The sequence below is a fragment of the Doryrhamphus excisus genome, linkage group LG18 (genome assembly GCF_037039965.1).
Source record: "Doryrhamphus excisus strain RoL-2023G ecotype Guam linkage group LG18, RoL_Dexc_Guam_v1.1, whole genome shotgun sequence".
Taxonomy (NCBI): domain Eukaryota; kingdom Metazoa; phylum Chordata; class Actinopteri; order Syngnathiformes; family Syngnathidae; genus Doryrhamphus; species Doryrhamphus excisus.
In genome coordinates this window covers 12,046,073-12,061,633 of record NC_136374.1, presented here as the reverse complement: position 1 = coordinate 12,061,633, position 15,561 = coordinate 12,046,073, and the positions used below count along the sequence as shown (strand labels likewise).

The following is a 15,561-nucleotide window of genomic DNA, read 5'->3' as shown; positions in this document are numbered from 1 at the left end:
AGAATGACCCTTATGTGATCGTTCCTCCAGTCAAAACCCACGACCCATTCACTCATGGGGGAAACACTGTGGGCAAATGGTCTAAAAACCAGCATATGTTATGAATAATTTCATTAAACAAAATGTAACAAAACTTGTTTTGAAAGCTAACACTTAGCTGTTCTAACGGTACACTCATCGTGAATAAGTGGACGTTTAATGTCACATGGAAATTATGGTAATGGTAATGGTTTTATTTCATTTGAACATGCATCAGATTACAATTGAATGCATCACATAATCAGTTCACAGTTCCACATGTCCAAAAGGAGTAGGAAGAAGCAAAGCTTATTAAATCCTACCCCTCCATCTGGTACTTTTACAATCAGTAACTGTTACATTTGTTCACTTGCTGCTTTCCTAATATAGTTTAAGGTGATATGACCATCCAATGACATAATGGGTACCATAGTAAGTGTCAATATAGTGATATATATAGCACATCATGACTGGTTCAAGACTCTTCATCCTTGTATTTAGCAAACATCAACTGCTTGTATTGTTTCTTGAATTGGCTCATCGTTGTGCATTGTTTGAGTTCCTTACTCAATCCATTCCATAGTTTGATTCCACATACTGAAATGCTATGGCTTTTTAACGTAGTCCTAGCATAAACGTGTTTCTTCCCTGAGATCATATTTCTCCTCTCTTGTAGAGAAGTATTGGATATTATTATTTTATATTATTTTTAGCCTTATGCGTTATTTTAGCTGTTTGAAGATTAACTATCTCTGCAAGTTTAAGTATTTGTGATTTTAGAAATAAGGAGTTAGTATGTTCTCTGTAGGCGGCATTATGAATTATCCTGACTGACCTTTTTTGCAGTACATTTAGCGAGTGAAGATTGCTTTTATAGTTATTACCCCATATTTCCACACAATAAGTAAGCTATGGTAGAACCAGAGAGCAATAAAGAGAGCAATAAACAAATTTTGCTTTGTTCAATATTGAAATATTAGATATAGAATATTATAATAATTATAAGGACAAACAAGCATTCAAAAAACAGATGATTTGCATGCGGGCGGCACGATGGTCTAGGGGTTAGCGCGCAGACCTCACAGCTGGCATCTCTGTGTGGAGTTTGCATGTTCTCCCCGTGCATGCGTGGGTTTTCTCCGGGTACTCCGGTTTCCTCCCACATTCCAAAAACATGCTAGGTTAATTGGATACTCCAAATTGTCCATAGGTATGAATGTGAGTGTGAATGGTTGTTTGTCTATATGTGCTGTGATTGGCTGGCCACCAGTCCAGGGTGTACCCCGCCTTACGCCCAAAGACAGCTGGGATAGGCTCCAGCACCCCCCGCGACCCTTGTGAGGAAAAGCGGTAGAAAATGAATGAATGAATGATTTGCATGCTGGGATGATAAACATTGGGTGCAGGATACAAGAGGTGACGTGATGCAGTGTGGCAGTACACTTTTTGATCGCACTCTCCTCTGTTCCCTCTGAAAGGACCTGCATCGTCTCAAGCTTCAATCATAAGACCTTGTTTTGATCCATAAAGCTTAAATTTCTATGCAAAATAAAGCCTAGATATGAATGTTATGTGAATATAAGCAATTAACTTCATCATTTCACTTTAGAGGAGATTGTGAGGTAAAGTCTCAACTGCACGTGTAACTTCACTGGATGCATTCATTACAAGTGTTTGGGCTAAAATGGTTTTTAGTTACATGCACAAAAGAGGCAACACCTTGACGCTTGGCAACACGTTCCTTCATTGAGCTCTACTCCCTCACCCTCCATCTCTCCCTTTCTCTCTCTCGCCTGATTAGTAGTCACGCCACGGTCGATTGTCTGTTTGCACAAAACCGCACGCACATAGCCGACTCCAACACTCCCCCATTACATATTACTCGCTAAAATATGCCACAGAGGTACAGTTGTGACCTCATCTTAAAGATCCCATATGCATATAGTAGAGTCTGAGAATCAATTAGCTCAACAAAACAGCAAGCATTTCACCTTAGTGAGATACTGTAGGTAGTACAAATGTTGTGATTTGGTTCACTCAAATGACAACCAAGATGAATTTTAGCTCTGTCGTCAGGACTAAGTCTATCACCCGCCTGGTGAGTGCAAAAGACACTGATACAAGGAGGTTGTTCCAAGTAGCAACAAGAGGACTTTTGCCAATGACAGCGATACTGGACAAACAACTTGTGGATCAGACGGCTCAGCTATGTTTGCTGCACCCGATCTTGGCTCACTCCAAAGACGGGGAAACAATTATAGTAAAGCAGGTGACAAGCAGAATATTTTCACGGGTCATTTCACATTGTGCAGTTGATTTCTCGTCCAGCTGTTGAGTTTCCTGAATGCATCTTCATTCGTTTACTACCAGCAACATTCTACACGCATACTGCTGACTCACTCTTAAGAAGCAACCTAATGTTGTCAGTTGGGAGGTAGGTCTATCAATACACTTATCTAGTGGAGGTGTAGCCTCGGCAGAAGTTCACAATGGGAGTGACCAGGATGGATAGGATCATGAAGGAATACATCAGAGAGACATTACATTTTAGAGGCCTTGGAGATTAAGCCAGAGAGGCCAGAGGAGAGATAGTGAATATATTGGTAGAAGGATGCTGCGTTTAGAGCTGCGTCCAATGATAACTCGAAGAAAGCAATAACTAAGAGGTGTTATTGACAAATAAAGAGTTGTTTGTACGTACGTCATTCATGTTTTTGGTGCATGTCAATCTGTTGCTTTGTCTTCATGTCACATCCACTTGGCTAAATTTACACTTTCAAGACTTCGACTGCTTTTCAAATGTCCTGAACTTTGAGGCAAGCTCTGGCCCACAGCAGGGGGGGGATGGGCATATTTGTGCACTGTCGTCGCATAGACCCCAGCTTGAGGTCATATTGACCCGTTCTGCCGAGCACTGAAGCAAAAGGAAAAGTCAAAACACTCCATATTTCGTCACTAAAAATTCTGTTGTGCTTCCTAGCGGGGCTTCCTGGTCTACTGTGACCTTCCTCTTCAAAAGGAAAGAGGAAGGTGACCAAATAAAAAAGAAAGAAAGAGAGTGAGTGAGACGGAGTGAGAGAGGAGCCCCCACAGGAAGAGAGAAGGAGGCTCATGCGTGAGTTCTCGGATCAACTTAGTCATGCATTGACTAGATTTTAGCGTGCTGAGCTGGCTTGCATTGGAGATGAGGCACAACTTCACTGAACTGCTGACAAAACACTCAAATGTGCAATAAAAGGTGCTGCAGCCTCGAATTATGATCAGCAACCGGGCTCATCCGCATTAGTAGACGATGACTTCTACATTATATTTATTATATATAAAATGTATATAATATTTATATTATTTATTATATTAGTCATTTATTTGATGCAAATTGCTTTTCGGTGTATATTGTTTAATATATTCGGTTTTGGTGGCATGGCGGACGAGTGGTTAGCGTGCAGACCTCACAGCTAGGAGACCAGGGTTCAATTCCACCCTCGGCCATCTCTGTGTGGAGTTTGCATGTTCTCCCCATGCATGCATGGGTTTTCTCCGGGTACTCCGGTTTCCTCCCACATTCCAAAAACAGGCTAGGTTAATTGGCGACTCCAAATTGTCCATAGGTATGAATGTGAGTGTGAATGGTTGTTTGTCTATATGTGCCCTGTGATTGGCTGGCGACTAGTCCAAACTCAACCATCATTTTGGGTATGCTTGATGTCAGTGTTTCCAGGAGGCTAATAGCAACATTGCTGGAAAAATTATGTTTGTCTTTGTGTGACTACTGAGAAGCTGTAATATTTATTTATCTGTACAAACCACTGCATGAGCTGCGGACACCGGCTTTGTTCAAGCATTACTACTACAATTGAACAATTTACATAAACAAAAAAACGGACCCCTAAAATAGATATAAAATGTTCAAAAAAGGGCTGTACGGCGGACGAGTGGTTAGCGTGCAGGCCACACAGCTAGAAGATCAGAGTTCGATTCCACTCTCTGGCATCTCTGTGTGGAGTTTGCATGTTCTCCCCGTGCATGCGTGCATGTTTCAAAAACATGCTAGGTTAATTGGCGACTCCAAATTGTCCATAGGTATGAATGTGAGTGTGAATGGTTGTTTGTCTATATGTGCCCTGTGATTGGCTGGCCAGCTCCAGCACCCCCCATGACCCTCGTGAGGAAAAAGCGGTAGAAAATGAATGAATGAATATTCGGTTTTACTTTGTATTTCAAGCAGAAATAAATAATTTTTATGACACCAATACTATTGGACATAAACTTGGGTATACAGTCGTCCCTCAGTTAACAGTTAATTGGTTCAAAACCCAACCGTGGTACAGTAAATTAATTTCTGGAAAATATGTTTGACTGAGTCATTTCTGGGAATATATACATGGACGACAAAACTGGAGTCATAGCTGGGGATTTGGTTGGAGTTGTGGATGTCGGTTTGGGACATGCCTGGAACTAAGGATGGGATTTTAAACAGACAACATACCCATTATAAGCTATTATAGGTCCAGGTCCAAGTGACAAAACCTGGCCTCCACAAGTGTTGCACCACTATGGACCCTGGCCAAAGTATTAAGGTCTGTCTGAACATGGTCCAGTTTGACAAGGTACTTAAGAGGGGAAACAACAGGCCAGATATGGTGGGAATCCTGTGTTACCCCGCCGGACAACAAAATACGATACAACTGCTAGTACTTTCCTTCACAATGTTTGATATAAAATGTGTTAAAATCCCCTACGGACTTCACAATGGTGATCAAATTCAACCTATTTCTGGGGCAACCACTATATAGAAGTCCAGTTTCAAGAAGACAAAAGCAGCACCTTCAGGTAGTCTCTAAAGGTGCTGCCAGGTACGTGATGGTACTTCTGATAGTATTCGGGTGCAGTATATCGCCGCTTGTCCACAGACTATGTTGACGACAGCTGGAGGCTGTGTCCATCAACGCTACTCCAACTTCCTGTGCCAAATTAACAAACACTCTGCATTAATTGGCCTCATCCTATCAACCAGCTGTTGATGTGTCCTTCATTGGATAAATGCAATTATAATTTGGTCCCATGTAGTAAAACACATGTCAAACCACACAGACATTCATTGGGAAATTATGGATCATGATATTATGGGATACTGAAGAAAAAAGTTCTATTAAAGTTGAACTACTGTGACAAAAAGTAGTATGGGGTCAAGATCACAATATTTTGCGGGGTCGAGACTAAGACAGAAGTGGTGCTGAGACCAAAACTCCAATGTTGACCTATAATAAGACAACCATCATACATCATCTGACAAGGTTTCAGAAGATGAGATATGTAATATTGTTGCATCTGCTGGAAATTGTGATGCCATCAAAGAGGTTTGGCATTTCGTTTTGCTGCGTTTCAGGTCCAGCCTCGGAGTGAAGTTTGTCTTGTCTGACTAGCCTTGTTTAAAAAAAAAAAAAGAAGAAGAAGATGGTCCCCAAAACCACCCACAGATGAAAATTTAGATGTGAACTGTACCGTAGAATTAGTTGTTACACAGAATGCTCAGCAGCCTTTGTTATATAAGCTTAAAAGGCTGGCATTCAGCTTCGAGGCGATGCCAACAATGCTTGTTTCAATCCCTGAACCACTGCACATAAAAGGGTGAAAATTTGTCAAAACATGCACTTGTGTTGGGGCTGCACAGTGATTGAGTGGTTAGCACGCAGGCCTCACAGCTACAAGACCCAAGTTTAATTCCACCCTCTGCCATCTCTGTGTGGAGTTTGCATGTTCTCCCCGTGCATGCGTGGGTTTTCTCCGGGTACTCCAGAGAGTACTTAATTCATATTTAGAAGCCTATAATAATGTTAAACCTGTATTGTAACAGTTTTTCTATGCCCTAACTACAAATGTACAGTATTCTAGTTCTAACAAAAGAAATCATACATCACAGAAATACACTTGGGTTCTACAGTCGGACTAATGATCCAACGTCCAAACGTCCACCTCTGAATGGTGGAAGAAAAAGAAAGTGATGACTTTGGAGTGGCCTAGTCATAGTCCTGAACTGAATCCTTTACAAATATAGCATGTAGCATGAGTTTAAGAATGTGGTTCATGCTGGAAAACTTTTCAACTTGGCTGAATTGCAACAATTCTGTAAAGTAGGACAAAAAATTGCTCCACAGCGCCGTAAGATTGAGAGTGGCCCGACCGGTTCATAGGTTTAGGGGGCATTCACTTTCTCACACAGAACTAAGTAGATTTGGATTTTTTTCTCTCTCTTAATAATAAAATATTTCATTTAAAAAGTGCATTTTGTGTTCAGTTGTTCCTACAGACATATTCTTTATGCTGCAGCAATGACCGATATTCAAAACATGCTGCAAATATGTCCGTGTTGTGAAAAATTACCAATCTGTGAGGATATAACCACCATTCATGTGTAATTTCACCATGGTCGAGGTATTGCAGTGTACAGGTCAGGAAACTGGCATCGAACTACCTTAAAAAGGTGAACCTGACAGAAGTATTGAGCTGTGGCGGCAGGCGGTCCACACTGAGATGTTAGATGAAGATGTAGCGCGAGGAAAAACAGTAGCAGATATATCTTGTTCAAGAGAGAAATAAAAAAAAAACAACCAATAGCGAGTATGATGCACTCAGAGGGGAGCGAGTACAGAAGGTGTGTGTATGAGGATGAGGATATCGATACAGCCCCTCTGCATCACTGCATTCATTCCCTTTTTTTTTTTATTAATTCCATTTAAAGTGCCAAGCAGGACAGAGAGAGGGAGGGAGGATGTGACCCACTTTTATCTCTTCCAAAGAAAAACGATTGCAGGAGAGAGAAAAAAAAATGGATCGACCCGAATGAGAAGCAATAATAATGAGCTGCTGTACACTGTCGCAAGAAGAACCCCTCCAAGGGTGGTGGATACGTGATGGTGTTTTGGAGAATATCACCGTGTTGTTGGCTGGCAGCTCCTTCGCTCAAGGCTGCTCATGTAATTGTTTTTTGTACGTCACAGAGGAGACCCTTGACTGAGATGGAAAGTGGAACACAAGCCAGTGTTTTTGCTTTAGTCTTTAGGCATAGCAGCAGCACCGCAGTCCTCTTCCTTTTTCTTTTATTTCCGTTTAAACTAGACATTGCATTTGCATGGCAGAATTTGCCATACAATAGTCAGTCTACTGCTCCCGTTCCTTTTTATCGCGGCCATTTCAGTCCAAACCCGACTGCGATAAGCCACCCAATATTAATGAATGCAATATTTTTGTAGTTAGAGCATAGAAAAACTATTTATAGCTTTCTAAATACAGTTTTTTAACATTATTAGTCTTGCAGACATGAAAAAACACCTCAATAGTCACCTTTGGAGTCCTATTATTCTTTGTTTTGCTCAATTGCTTAACTGGAATGCACAGGCAATGGGATCACTGCAGGGACAGACGGAAGTTGTTAGCATAGCAAGCTACTTAGCTAACTAGATAGCCTCTCCAATCTAATGTAATTAGAATATTGCCCAAAATAGCGCCAAACAGTGCATTGTAATATGACTAGCTAAACAGTAGCCTACCAGAAAAGTCGACGTCAACATCACATTTGAACAGCCTCATAATTCCTTCATCACACACTTTGTCAGTCTCTCTCTCTCTCTTTCATTGTCTCTTTGTTTTCTCAAAGTAAATTTGCCATTTAGCTTAAACTAGTGGACAGTTGGCAGTCCGAGGACGACAAACAAAAGCTTTAGTAATTGTACACTTAATAAAACCTACTTAAGACATGTCAGAGATTGTTTGTCTATATGTGCCCTGTGATTGGCTGGCGACCAGTCCAGGGTCATGAAGATTAACGCTCGAAAACAGCTGGGATAGGCTCCAGCATGAGTGAGCAAATGAGTGTGAGTGAGTGAGTGAGTGAGAGTGTTGTGGACTGATGAAACTCGTATGGAGTTATTTGGACATAACAAGGGGCGGTATGCATGGTAGATGAAGAACACAGCATTCCAAGGCCAACACTTGCTACCCACAGTAACATTTGGTGGTGGTTCCATCATACCGTGGGCTGGATACTTCCAACAAGACAATGGCCGTAAACACTGCTTAAATTCTACTAAGGCATTCATGTAGAGGAACAAGTACAGCGTTTTGGAATGGCAGTCTCAGTCCCCGGACATAAATATTATTGAAATTCTGTGGTGTGATTTAAAGCGGGCAGTCAAACCTGACTGAAATGGAGATAAAGAATGGTCAAAAATACTTTCAATCAGAGTCTAGACTCTAGACCCTCATTGAAAACTACAGGAAGCATTTATTTCCGCAAAAGAAGGAACTACTAAATATTTATGTTTTTTTTGTTGTTGGAGATGCCTACATTTGTTTAAATAATTATTGCACACTTTCTGTAAATCCTACAAAATTAAATTTCAGGCCTCATCTATCACTGTGTTCGTCTGTATATTTAACTGGAATGGCTGATCCCAACAACCAGTCATTTATAAAGGAAAAGGGTGCTCAAACATTTTCATTACACTGTAAATTTGGTAAAATTTGCATATAGTATCAGCAGGGCGGTCAAGTGGTTAGCGCGCAGACCTCACAGCTAGGAGACCAGGATTCAATTCCACCCTCTGCAATCTCTGTGTGGAGTTTGCATGTTCTCCCCGTGCATGCGTGGGTTTTCTCCGGGTACTCCGGTTTCCTCCCACATTCCAAAAACATGCTAGGTTAATTTGCGACTCCAAATTGTCCATAGGTATGAATGTGAGTGTGAATGGTTGTTTGTCTATATGTGCCCTGTGATTGGCTGGTCACCACTCCAGGGTGTACCCCTCCTTTTACAAAGTATCAGAATCGGAAATGAAATCAACGGTATCGCACATCACGCAAGTACTTCAGTAAAGTCTCTTTTTGCGCATGCACATCTCTTTACCCTGCAGTGTGAATGTAGCCTAGCAGACTTTCCAACTTTAAAGAAATGTAGGATACCCCCGTCCCCTTGCCTCTCACGCTGCCACCCTCAGCAACTCACCAAAAACCCCTAATTTGAGAATCACTGCCCTACTAAAAAAAAAAAGTATATTATCAGCCAATTTGCTTGTGCCGCCAAGAAAATGAACTGAAATCCAGACTGTTAACAACTGAGTACAGGGTGTATATTAACAATGATTGTTGTGTAACACTTAATAATTTTCAGCCTGCAGTGCAAAAGCATTTCAAGCGGTTGAGGTTTAGGATTTATTTAGACTTCTCTCGTGGTTGCTGCCAATTTTGCACACACATACAAACACCTACAAACACAAACTGATGATCATAGTGCTGTTATTTATTTATTTTTTTTAGGCTTGTGGACACTTTGTGCTCCAATATCCAATATGGGTGGACAATAATTGTCTTCTTTATTACCTTTTATTGTGTTGAGAACCATAGTTGGTACATTAAATAAGCGTCCAAATTGGCCTTGAACGCCTCACCAGGAGGCAACCTGTCTCAGACGCAAGTAGAACAATAATATATATGAATTAAAATATTCACATATTTCAATGAGTGGCCTGTTAACAGTTAAGATGTGTATGAGAATCAAACCTGTGTCCCCTTAGTCTATTTAGATGCACCACAGCCACATTAGTGCAGGTAACTGCAATCAAGCATTCACTGCACTGGGGTTGCGCTTTCCCCCCCAAAAAAATATTTTGCTTTGTGATTCGTAGGTTAAAAAAATGAAAAATTAAACCTTCTTATCTATCATTTATATGGCGTATAAAAATAAATGGCGTATAACGCACTACAATGTAGTTTTGGGGGCCATAAAAGGAAATTGTGGCTCGTAAATTGTCTTTATTGGGTGTACAGAATGAAAATCTGCTAGCTTACGAATGTGTGGTGACGTGGTCAAGAGCATTTGTAGAAACACAAGTGGAGATAAGACAGAGGAAGAAGTGCTGCTGACTGGTTTATCAAAGTGCAAGGTTATCAGAGTGAAGGGCAGCCAGTTGTGACATGTTGGTGACGCACTACTTCGGGATACCAGGTCCCGATCTGGTGAGCTTTAAAAAGACTGCTGTTTATCTGGAATTTCTGAGGCTTAGGTTAAAGATTTTTTTTTAAGTAAAAAGAACATGCATTGTTTTAAAATGTCTATCATGTACAGTTAATTTTTTTTTGGTCTGAATTCGGCGCCCTTGGTTGTGAATTTTGTATGTATTTAAAATCAAAATTAGTAGTTTATGTAAAATATGAGCTGGAAACCTCATATTACAAATATACAACATAAGGTGGCCACAAATATTTCAATATTGAACAAAGCAAAATTAGTTCAGAAATCACTCCACACTCTTTATTGCTCTCTGGTTCTACCATATCTTACTTATTGTGTGGAAATACGGGGTAATAACTATAAAAGGAATCTTCACTCACTAAATGTACTGCAAAAAAGGTCAGTAAGGATAATTCATAATGCCGCCTACAGAGAACATACTAACTCCTTATTTCTAAAATCCCAAATACTTGCTGATATAGTTCATCTTCAAACAGCTAAAATAATGCATAAGGCTAAAAATAACCAATTACCTAAAAATGTTATCCAATACAAGAGAGGATAAATGTGAAATATGATCTCAGGGAAGAACTAAATTTAAAACACTTATATGCTAGGACTACGTTAAAAAGCCATAGCATTTCAGTATGTGGACTCAAACTATGGAATGGATTGAGTAAGGAACTCAAACAATGCACAACGATGAGCCAATTCAAGAAACAATACAAGCAGTTGATGTTTGCTAAATACAAGGATGAAGAGTCTTGAACCAGTCATGATGTGCTATACATATCACTATATTGACACTTACTATGGTACACATTATGTCATTGGATGCTCATATCACCTCGTACTTCGGTACGTGACAAAAAACCAAATAAAAAAAATAAAATAAAAATAAACTATATTAGGAAAGCAGGAAGTGAACAAATGTAACAGTTACTGATTGTAAAAGTACCAGATGGAGGGGTAGGATTTAATAAGCTTTGCTTCTTCCTACTCCTTTCGGACATGTGGAACTGTGAACTGATTATGTGATGCACTCAATTGTAATCTGATGCATGTTCAAATGAAATTAAACCATTACCATTATGGATTACAACATGGTGATCAATTGTGTCAAATGCTGCTGTAAGGTAAAAAAATGATTACTGAAACAAGGCCTTTGCCTGAAGTGATGAGGAGGTTGTTTGTCATTTTTTACAAGTGCTGTACTGTTGCTGTTTCTGTATTGTGGTGCATCCTAAATCCTGACTGAAAGACCTCAGGTAAGTGGTTGTTTTGCAGGAAATGGTGCCACTGATTGGCAATTATGTTCTCTACTGCCTTGGAGAAAAATGAAAGGTTACTGACCTGTCCTTAGCTCGACATGCAGGTCAAAATTAGGGGCATTCACCATAATCGACTTGCAAAGTAAACATTCACATTGCTTCTAATTATCACTGTATTACGGATAAATACTATTAACTCTAATACTGCCCTCTTTTCATACACATTGACCCACCTTCTTCTTCTTCTTTGGTGTTTGTCTCATTAATTCGTCTGTAGGAGTTAATATCAATTGGCAAACTACCTCATTTGTGCGTTACTGTCAAGTAACCAATCGAGTCGCCAATTAACCTAGCATGTTTTTGGAATGTGGGAGGAAACTGGAGTACCCGGAGAAAACCCACGCATGCATGGGGAGAACATGCAAACTCCACACAGAGATACCCGAGTGTGGAGGCAACATTTCAATTGTGCTTTATTTACAAAGCATATCTCCACTCAAATGGTGTGTTCACTGCCACTTGTAGCCTCCACGGGGGACAAAAAACAGCTCCAAATGAATCACATTGCTTGTTTGTTTTAAAGACAATATGTCATTGTGGTAAAAAAATAAAATAAAATAAAAAATGTTGGCAATAACAGACACAAAAAAGGCCATTTAACTGAAATAGACAATATTTCTTGATAAATCCAACATGTTAACAAACACTGGATGTTGAGGTCTGCTGCCGCCATGACACCTGTGCTTTGTTTAGACTTAAGAGATGATGTGACGCACAACAGAGGATGAAACCATGGAACTTGACAGTTTTTCAATTTTTCTTTTGACATCTTTGACGATGCACCGATGCGTATCGGTCATTTTTCCTCCCTCGTCTCAGACATGTTTCCTGTCTCCCCTTGTGCGCCTTAGAGATGCATGTTCCCCCTGAAAGGTCACCCCATCACTCCTCCTGCATTAAGTAATCCGACGTCCACTTTACGCCACACTGACTCCTGCTTGCTATTTCTGTCGCGCTGCGGTGCACCTGTAGGCTAGTCGAGGCTAAGATGACATTTGCACCCAAAATACCAAAAGGAAAGATCGCTCGTTAAGTGGTTTAACACCACGCAGATGAAGATGGGTAATTTTAGGGCGTCTACAGACAACCGCCTTGTATGACGAGACAGAACTAGCCCTCCCATTTGTTGTTATTCACCTTCCACATCTTTCCCAAATATGGACTCAATTACAGCGGCGGGCAGGAGTTGAGCAGGGAGCAGGTGCCATTTATGCTCCACTCCAATTTGCTACTACTTTCATCCGTTCTTTTGTTCTATTTCAGTGGTGAAAAATAAGCGAGGCCAGCACAACACAGCTATTTCCGGACATTTAAGTCTTGGCTATGCAGTGGGATGTGAAAAAAGACTAAGCACACATGGATGTAAGCGCGACAAAGGGAATATCTGCACATCAGTTGTGTGTCACACTTGGATAATGATCAAATATCAAAATGATGTCGCTCACAGTAGAAAATAAAGCTTCTTGCAAATAGTAATTTATTCTTGCAGTGTTCTGAGGTAAAATATTGTGTGGCAAATAAATCTGCACTACAAAATGCTGTCTACAAAAATTACTGATGCTCAAAAAATAATAACTATAATAGATTTGTATCTTTTTAGATGTTAGAGTTTTTGTTTATTAAGCTTTTGTTGTCATGAATAATCAAGAAATGGACACAAACCTCCAATCCAAGAGTATCATCTATAAATCAGTATAATGGAAAAATAAATGCACAATATATACTGTATATTGCACAATATGTGATCAGCATACATGAGTGTGAATGGTTGTTTGTCTATATGTGCCCTGTGATTGGCTGGCAACCAGTCCAGGGTGTACCCCGCCTCTTGCCCAAAGACAGCTGGGATAGGCTCCAGCACCCCCGCGACCCTCGTGAGGATAAGCGGTAGAAAATAAATGAATGAATGAATAAAAATAGAGTGCACAATATAAACAGTATATTGCGCAATATGTGATCAGCATACATGAGTGTGTATGGTTGTTTGTCTATATGTGCCCTGTGATTGGCTGGCCACCAGTCCATGATGTACCCCGCCTCTTGCCAGAAGACAGCTGGGATAGGCTCCAGCACCCCCTGCAACCCTTGTGAGGATAAGCGGTACGAAATGAATGAATGAATGATCAGCATACATGCAGTGGGTCAACATGCAGTACCCCAGAACGCCAGCAGGGTGCATCATCTTTACCCACAAATGATGAACTAACGGTGGGCAGTGGCCATATGTGGCCCCCCACCAGTGAGAAGCACAACGTGATTGGATCAATTGACACCTCTGGCTTATGATAGGTGATAATGTGCTATTGTGAGTGGATAATGCAGAGGTAATCTGCGCCGAGCATCTCTCCATCAATTGGTGCGCCTCCGCTTGGCCTCAACTCTCTTTAATAGATAATACGATTACGTGCTGATGCAATTACGACTTTATCACAGGCGCTACAATGTTGTCGTATCTGTGTGAGTGTGTATGTGGGGGGGTTCGGGCTTTCTGTTTAAGACGGTATAGGAGATAGAATACAGATGCATCAGAAACTGTGCTAATTTGACACAACAATAAAGAATAGAGCAATAATCACAGAAAGTAAGTAGAACAGCACAAAAAGTCGAAAGATATGAATTAGTTTTTCATTTTCAGGAACAATGTGTCTCAAAAGCCACATTGAGTGAACAAAATTGGCCAAGAGGGTCGACTATACACGCACACTATCCATCCATTTTCTATGCTGCTTATCCTCATTACGGTTGCGTGGGTATGCTGGAGCCTATCCCAGCTGAGTTGGGGCGAGGGTACACCCTGGACTGGTCGCCAGCCAACCGGGAGGCACATATACACTCACACTAGTTTAAGCTTGTAATTCTAACAGTCCACCTGGAATTCATTCATTCATTCATTCATTTTATACCGCTTATCCTCACAAGGGTTGTGGGGGTGCAGGAGCCTATCCCAGCTGTCTTCAGGCGAGAGGCGGGGTACACCCTGGACTGGTCGCCAGCCCATTACAGGGCACATATAGACAAACAACCATTCACACTCACATTCATACCGATGGACAATTTGGAGTTGCGAAATTAACCTAGCGCTAACCAATCGACCGGCATGCAGCCGAGTACAGTTGTCATATCTTTTGAACGCATGAAAATTTTGGAATGTTTTTGGAATTTGGGAGGAAACGGAGAAAATCAACGCACAGGGAGAACATCAAAACGCCACACAGAAATGTCCAAGCGGAGAATCAAACCCAGGTCTTCCCGATCTCCTCTGATCTCCTTAACCTAGCATGTTTTTGGAATTTGGGAGGAAACCGGAGTACCCGGAGAAAACCCACGCATGCACGGGGAGAACATGCAAACTCCACACATGCCCGGAGGTAGGTCTTCTAGCTGTGAGGCCTGCGTGCTAACCACTCAACCGCTGTGCAGCCCCCACCTGGAATTATTTGTCTTATTTTATCTGCAAAAGTGTCCCACAACCTGCTATATGTGCTTCTCACTTTAAACGTCAGACTGCATAATTTGTTTTTTCTTTGGATTTCTATACCTTTATTATTCGAAAGACCCAACAAATGTCAAATGGTTCGCTCTGAGAAGAGAAAAATAATATACACAGAAAGTGTCGGGAAGTAAGTAGAATCATATTCAAAGCAGTAATATCCCAGCTGGGCCATCACTGGCTAGTTATAGTAGGTATTTTATTGTTATCCTAACAATAGCTCATTTCTTTTCACGCCTGTAAGAATTGTGAATGTTGAGAAATGAGGTGCCTGAGTCGCATCTGCTGCTCAAATCCCCCCGTTTAATCACTGCGTTTCAGTCAAAACTGTAGCAAGTATCTCGTTAACTTATTAAAAGTGGTTAACTTCCTTTTACACTTGCATGGCATGTTCAAATATTGCCTATATTGATACTTTACATACTGTATACTGTAGCACAAACCTTTAGTTTAGAGTTCTACATGGCACATATTCAATGTTGTTCATTAAATTGAACTTAGTTCCACACGATGCAAACCAGATAGGGATTAAACATTCATGTGAGGTTGATGTATAAACACAAATTCACAACATATGCAATATTAATGGAGGATGAATGTTTCATGAGAGGAGGTGACTGTAATATAACTCAGTTGTTAATGTTATAGCACTTACATTTGCTGCCGAGACGCACTGGAAAGACAATGCCATTGCTGTCTTTGTCTGTTGCCGGGCT

At 40.8% G+C, this 15,561-nt stretch overlaps 1 protein-coding gene across 4 annotated transcripts in view; it reads right to left on the bottom strand.

The window, feature by feature from the left end:
* Nucleotides 1-15,561, bottom strand: part of slc12a5a (solute carrier family 12 member 5a) — a 131,438-nt gene that overhangs the window by 85,692 nt on the left and 30,185 nt on the right. The window lies entirely within an intron of this gene.